Source organism: Galeopterus variegatus, unplaced genomic scaffold (genome assembly GCF_000696425.1).
Source record: "Galeopterus variegatus unplaced genomic scaffold, G_variegatus-3.0.2 Scaffold242, whole genome shotgun sequence".
Lineage (NCBI taxonomy): Eukaryota > Metazoa > Chordata > Mammalia > Dermoptera > Cynocephalidae > Galeopterus > Galeopterus variegatus.
Genome location: NW_007726353.1, coordinates 91,104 through 98,398, shown reverse-complemented (window position 1 = coordinate 98,398; position 7,295 = coordinate 91,104). Strand labels below are relative to the sequence as shown.

General features: G+C 39.3%; 1 protein-coding gene across 2 annotated transcripts in view; it reads right to left on the bottom strand.

The window, feature by feature from the left end:
* The window catches only part of MAST2 (microtubule associated serine/threonine kinase 2), a 135,113-nt gene that overhangs the window by 63,619 nt on the left and 64,199 nt on the right, over positions 1 to 7,295 (bottom strand). For both annotated transcript variants that reach the window (XM_008566433.1, XM_008566434.1), the window contains exon 2: positions 806 to 897. The gene's annotated coding sequence lies outside the window, so the exon portion shown is untranslated. The remainder of the gene's footprint in view (positions 1 to 805; positions 898 to 7,295) is intronic.

The following is a 7,295-nucleotide window of genomic DNA, read 5'->3' as shown; positions in this document are numbered from 1 at the left end:
GGACAACACTACGCACGGCTTACCAAAGCCAGGTAGCAAGCTCTAAACGGCTTTCTCTGGTTCCGAGCCTGCTCCATTTCCATTAACCCTAGCTTTAGAACTTCTATTGTAAATAATGAAGAGGTGAACAGCACAGCAGTGCAACAGACCCTTCAGTAAGGCTGGCTCCCTTGGGATGCAAGAATACATATCTAGACCAAAATACATGGCTAACTCAAATGAGGTTTTTCTGCTCCTTCCCTGGGAAGTAGAGTGTCCCTGAGTCAATGCAAGCCCCTTAATTTTTATATACTGCTCAGTCAGAGGCAAGTAAACCAGTCCTTACACTGTCTGGAGGAGCCATATTCCAGAGGGAGTAGTCTGAATGCATGAGGTCATTTGCTTCAATTCCAAAATGTGAAATCAACATCAATATGAAACAAATATTCCTCTTACTTTTGTCGCCTCTTAGTCTAACAGGAGAAAGTTAACAGGAAGAGTCCCATGAAACAAAAAATCCTCTCTGTGAGCCCTGGTCCTTGGGCATGGTAGGACAAAATGTTAATGGACTCCTCATCACATGGCCCAAGATCACTGGAGCCATAACACACTACACACATTACAGCACACTAGAACACATGGGCCCAGAATACATTCTTGGCTCCAAGATGTGTAGAGGATTAAAAGGAATGTTGTTCTGTATGCTTCAGTCAGCCAAACAAAGTGGTAACATAATATACAGAACCACACACATAACAAGTAGGAAAGAAACTGGGCATCTGTGGCCACTCTTTCATCCAAGCTTTCTTAACCTTCAAGCGCTCACCTGTGAAGCCATGGAGTGGTGAGTGTGGCCGTGGTAGTGTAGGTGATGTGCTAGAGGTCACAATCAAGCTCTTGCGGTTACTTGTCCGACAACTGCAATGAAAACAAAATGTCAGTTATAACAGGGCCACACCAAGGGCCTGGGGACCTTGAGTGGCTATTGAGGAACAAAAGAGTGACACCATTCCAGGTGCTGAGCAGTATACCACTTTAAACTGAACTGGATCAGCAACTACTGATTGTACCAGCTAGATTCCATAATTGAGTATGTTCTGCCTTGGAATAATTTTTGTCCCTGCTTTCACTTTTACCTTGCTGAGTATCCCTTATCCAAAATTCTTGGGACCAGAAGTATTTTGGATTTCAGATTTTTTTTGGATTTTGAAATATTTGCAGATACACACTGGTTGAGCATCCCTAATCCGAAAATCCAAAATTCAAAATGCTCCAATGAGCATTTCCTTTGAGTGTCATGTCAGTACTCAAAACATTTCAGATTTTGGAACGTTGCAGATTTCAGATTTTCAGATGAGTGATGCCCAACCCAACCTGGATTGCTACTGCACTTTTCCAACGTTTAGGTTTGCTTCCCAAACAAACATAAGGAGCTCCCTAAGGGCAACGACCCCGTTCTAAGTGATATCTAATGAAGAATGACCACTGCTAATTTGATTTAGAAAATAAAAAACAAAAGTCACAATATTCTCATATCTCATAAAAATTAATGTTCTTTCTTGACATAAAAATGAAATCATTAATCTATGTAATTTGTAGAACTGCTTAATTGATGAATTAAATAATATTCTTATTTCACCATATTCTCATATCTCATAAAAATTAATGTTCTTTCTTGACATAAAAATGAAATCATTAATCTATGTAATTTGTAGAACTGCTTAATTGATGAATTAAATAATATTCTTATTTCACCATATTCTCATATCTCATAAAAATTAATGTTCTTTCTTGACATAAAAATGAAATCATTAATCTATGTAATTTGTAGAACTGCTTAATTGATGAATTAAATAATATTCTTATTTCACCATATTCTCATATCTCATAAAAATTAATGTTCTTTCTTGACATAAAAATGAAATCATTAATCTATGTAATTTGTAGAACTGCTTAATTGATGAATTAAATAATATTCTTATTTCACCATAAATTTCAGAACAGGCCTAGGTTTCTTCTATAAAACTGGCTTTCCATTACATGCTAATGGCTGACGCTTTTGCTTGTGGTAGGAGACAACCAGACCATGATGAAAAGCCATTTCATGAAACATCTGTTACTTAAATGTTCATATAAATCTATGTGAACGTCAGCCTATCTTTTAAAGTCATTAGGGAAGTTTACCATTGACACTCATCCAAATAAATATTTATTGAACACCTACTATGTAGTAGGCACTCTTCTGGGTACTAGGGAAGCAGTAGGGAAGAAGAGAAAGCCTGTCCTCATAAACAGAGTGAACAGTGCTATGGGAGAAGAAGGAGAAAGAAAGAATGGGGAGGGAGAAAGAAAGGAAATAAGAGCCTGGCACTGGAGTGGAAGCTGTGGTAGTCAGGGAAGACCTGACTAAGGAGACAACATCTGATCAGAGGTCTGAATAACATGAAGGACCCAAACACAAGAAGATCTGAGAGGCACAGAGAAGTAAAAGCAAAGGTACTGAGGTAAGAACAAATATTATATGTTCAAGAAATAGCAAAGAAGTCAAAAGTGGGTGACAGGAGGTAAGAATGATAGGGGGAAAAGCAGGTTATAGAAGCTATGAAGAAAGCCACAGCCAGACCCTGCAGGGCTGGCAGGCCATCAAGGAACTACTGGAAATGTGAAAAGAAACTACTGGAAGGATTAAGATCAATCTCAAGATAGAGATTATGCTAAGAAATGATAATCCACCTTCTCCTAAGAAAACCATCAGGAGGAATCCAAACATGCCCACAGCCCTAATTACCGCAGTCACCACCAAATGCCCAAGGCTCTCATTCTCTGTCTTGACACATTTCTCACTACTCCTGGACCTTTCAGAAAACCTTACATTGTGCCTCCTTGAACTCAATCTCTCCCTATATCCTTGATTTTTTTTTTCCCTGAATGTTCACTTTAAATCCTAGCTCTAGGTGAAACTTTGCTATCTCCCACAGACACCAAAGTCCTGGTGAAATCCCAACCCTTTAAAACCCATCTTTTCACCTATTTTGCAACTGTACCCAGGAACTGAGAATGACTGAGGAAAAACTCAGAATCACACTGGCTGCTTGTTTCTTTATATTTACAGTGACAAACATCAAGTGGATCCTCATTACCACCAGCCAACCTCATTACATTTACCTAGGTATTGTGCTCTCTCTCCAAGACAACTAATTTATATCTCCTCAAACCTCCAATACCCTCTCCCAAATCTCATCCTCATCTGCCAACTTTGCTTTTTATTTAACTGGGGGAAAAAGAAACAATACAAAGAGAAGTACTATGTATTCCATTAAAAAATCTACTTGCCCTCCTGAATCTGTATCCATATATTCTACTTTTCCACCTGTAACAACAGTAGGAAAGACCATGCTCCTACCAAAGTCAGCTTCCCTGACTCCCCTATTCAAGCTGTCTGTACCTGCAGTGTCCTTCCCTTACTCTCTCCTGCACCATGAATTTCTACTTTCTACTGGGTCATTCTCATCATCATAAAGACATGATGATATGTATTCCATCATAAAAAAATTTTTTTTTAAATTTTCATAGACAATCTCCATATCCCCCACATATTTGTTCATTTCTTTGTTCCCCTATTTAGGAGAAATCTCATGCAGGGGTTCTGTACTTGTCACCTTCACTTCCTCATTTCCTATTCTCTTTAGCTCACTCTAAACACACACCCCCATCTTGCCATTGAAACCACTGTCATCAAGGTCACCATTGACAATGGTCGATTCTCAGTCCTCATTTTATGTAAACTCTCACTATCATTTGGTAGTTATAATTTCCTCCTTTTTAAGAAATTGGGATAAAATTTACATTCAATAAATACACAGATCTTAAGTATTCAGTTCAATTGTATTCACCCATATAACAGCACAAACACACACAGAATATTTATATTATCCAGAAAGTTCCCTTGTGCCCCCTTCCAGCCAACCCCTGTCCCCAACCACCTTCTTCTTCTTCTTTTTTTTTTTTATTATTTTTTTTTCCTTTTTGTCTTTTTTCGTGACTGGTAACGGGATCGCAACCCTCAGTGTCGCGCCCGTACCGCGACCAGCAATGGGATCGCAACCCTCACTGTCGCGCCCGCACCGTGCTCAACCAGTGAGCAGACCGGTCTCTATATGGGATCCAAACCCTCGGCGGGAGCGCCGCCGCACTCCCAAGCGTCGCACTCTACCGAGTGCGCCACCGGGCCAGCCCCCCCAAACCACCTTCTATCGCCATAGATTAATTTTGTTTGTTGTTTGATTTCATGCAGATGGAATTACATACTATGTGTCTGGCTTCTCTTGCTCAACCTCGTGTCTGTGTAACTCTTTTCAAGACACTTCTTTACTTAGTTTCTAGGACATGATGTTTTCCTCCTATCTCTCTAGCTGCTCATTCTTCATTCTCCTTTCCTGGTTCCTTCTCTACCTGACCTCTAAATAATTTAGTGTTGTGGGGTTCAGATTTCAAACATATTTTCTTCTCTACCTACACTCACTCCCTAAGTGATTTTTTTCAGTGTCATGGCTGTAAATACTTTTTATTGCTAGCTCTGTGCTCTCTCCCGAGTGCAAGACTTGTATCCATGTCTACTTGATATCTCCACGTGGATGTCTAAAAAGCATCTCAAAGTCACCATATCCAAAGCAGAGCTCTTGAATTTCCTCTAAAATCTGCTACTCCTCCCTAACTTATATTCATCTAACTATGTGGCACCCCCATTCATCCAGTTGCTCAGGCAAAAACCTACACATCATCATGGATTTTTCTCTTTTTCTCACACCTACATCCAAAACAACTACCAAATTCTGTGGGTTTTACCTACAAAATAAATCCTGAATCTGAACAATTCTCATTACCTCCATCCCTAGTACTACCCTAGCCTATAAAAGATTCCTAAATGATCTTCCTCTTTCTACTCTGGTTCTTCCTGCTCAACCCTTTCCCTCACTTCATGCACCAGTCTACTATTCTTCACCCACCAGCCAGAATAACTTTTTTTTTTGTCCTTTTTGAGACCGGCCGCACCGCACTCAGCCAGTGAGTGCTGTGAGCGCACCGGTCATCCCTATATAGGATCCGAACCCGCGGCAGGAGCACTGCTGCGCTCCCAGCGCCGCACCCTCCTGAGTGCGCCACGGGCTCGGCCCCAGAATAATATTCTTAAAGCCATCAATTGGATTGTGTGACTTCTTTCTTAAAACCTCCCCAGTGGCTTCCCATCACATTATGAATATAATTCAAACTCCTTAACATGGCCATTCAAATTAATTCTTTGGGGAAAAAAATCTACTTCTTCTTAGTTAAAGTTCTTAGGTAATCTTTTGCCTTTTGAGTTTCCTTAAAGAGAATCATAACGATATTTATTCAGTCCCTTGTTCTGAAGGCAAATAAGATATAACTATTCTCAACAAAATAAACTCTAGTCCCTATAGTTTTGAACATGAGAAACTCTGCAGAATGAACATATGAAACTACAGTGGCCCTTAAAGAGCTTACACAGACCAAGAGAATCCTAAGCAGAATGATACCTCAAAGACTTCTACTATACTTTGGCTCACACTACTTCCCTCAACAGGTAAGTAACTTACCTTCTTTAACTTACTCAATTATACCCATCCTTCACGAATCATCAAGCTCAAATGAGGTTTTGTATGAATTCTCCTTTATTCTTTCAAGCAGAACAATGCCTCTCCTTTCTTTGAACTCCTTTAACACTTACGGCTTACATTACTCACGGCCTTAGTGTCAGTGTAGCACAGTAGACAGAAATAGGCTTTGTAATAAGAAGATCTGAGCTTGAGATTGACGGTTTGACCTTGAGTGACTCACAAATTCTCATGCTTTAATGGCCTCAAATATAATGAAGACAAAATAAATTTTACATGTCAATCTGTACTCCTCTTTTAAGTTGACACTTTTATATACCAATCCATCATAAATCTTGTAGGCTTTAACATTAAAATATATCCAACATCTGATCACTTCTTTCACCACTACCACCTTGAGCCAAGCCACCATCCGCTCTTATCTGAATTAACTGAAATAGCTTCCTCAATGGTATTCCTGCTTCCATTCTTGTCCCACTATAATCTATTCTCAACAAAACACCCTTCAAAATATAAATCAGAGAAGACTTCCTCTTCCAGCCATGATGGAGTAACAGGGGATAAATTTACTCTCTACAACTAATAAGCCAGAAAAACTAAAACAATTTCCAGACACTGGGCAAAAAACAACGCAGAACAATGATCACTAAGAGAAAGGAATCAAAGAAAGCAACTCCTATGATGGCCTGTGCTTACTGTCTGGAAAGACTTCCCAATAACAGTATAGGGTGGGATAACTTGCACAGAGCTTGGTGGTCTCTGAGGCAAGGAGACAGAGTGGAGAATTTAGGCAAGCCAAGGTGGCTGGAATTTGCAGGACAGAGAACCAGAGAGGAGAGAGCAGTAGAAAGTGGAAAGAGTGGCGCAGAGAGCTCTGGACATTTGCAGAGGCTTCCCCTCAAGTTATCAGCTGAGTGCTAATCAACGCANGACAAAAAGGAAAAAAAAAAAAAAGAAATATGTTTTAGCAATAAGTTCTAAAAATAGATAATATATAGGATTAACAAAATGTTAAAGTAAAAGCACATTTGTCATACACACTTATATAATGAATTATAGAGCCAAAATTTAGTGTGCTTAAGTATCTTAATCCTTTTATGTTACATAGCATAATAGCACTTCATGTCTGCATGGTTCACTGTTCCACAGATTTAGAGACACTATGAATCAGTGTCAATTTATCCCTTGAAATGGAACTACACAGAGACCTCACCATCCTTGGTTAGCCAAAGAGTTTTAGTCATAACACCAATATGCATATCGTAAGTAGCAAACAACTTATTAAGAAAGAAAACATCAAAAGCAATGTCCCTTGTATTTTGGTAACAGTTGTGTTTAATATCCATTTTGAAACTTTGAATTAAATGCCATATGAGTATATGGCATTTTGTGTCACTGTAAAAGTATTTAATAAAATGTTCAAGCATTTATTATATATGTGTGACTTTATGTAATTTTTTTCAGAAAAGGGATGCTTTTCTTTGGTGTTATTAAAAATAATTTAAAAAAATTTTTAAATATAGAAAAGCATGAGCATGTTAAGGAGAGATGATAGAAGATATTTTTTTAAAAAACAAATTTAGGGCCGGCCCGGTGGCGCACTGCTACAGCGCGCCGCTTGGGAGCGCGGCGGCGCTCCCACCGAGGGTTCGGATCCCACATACAGACCGGTTCCCGCTCACT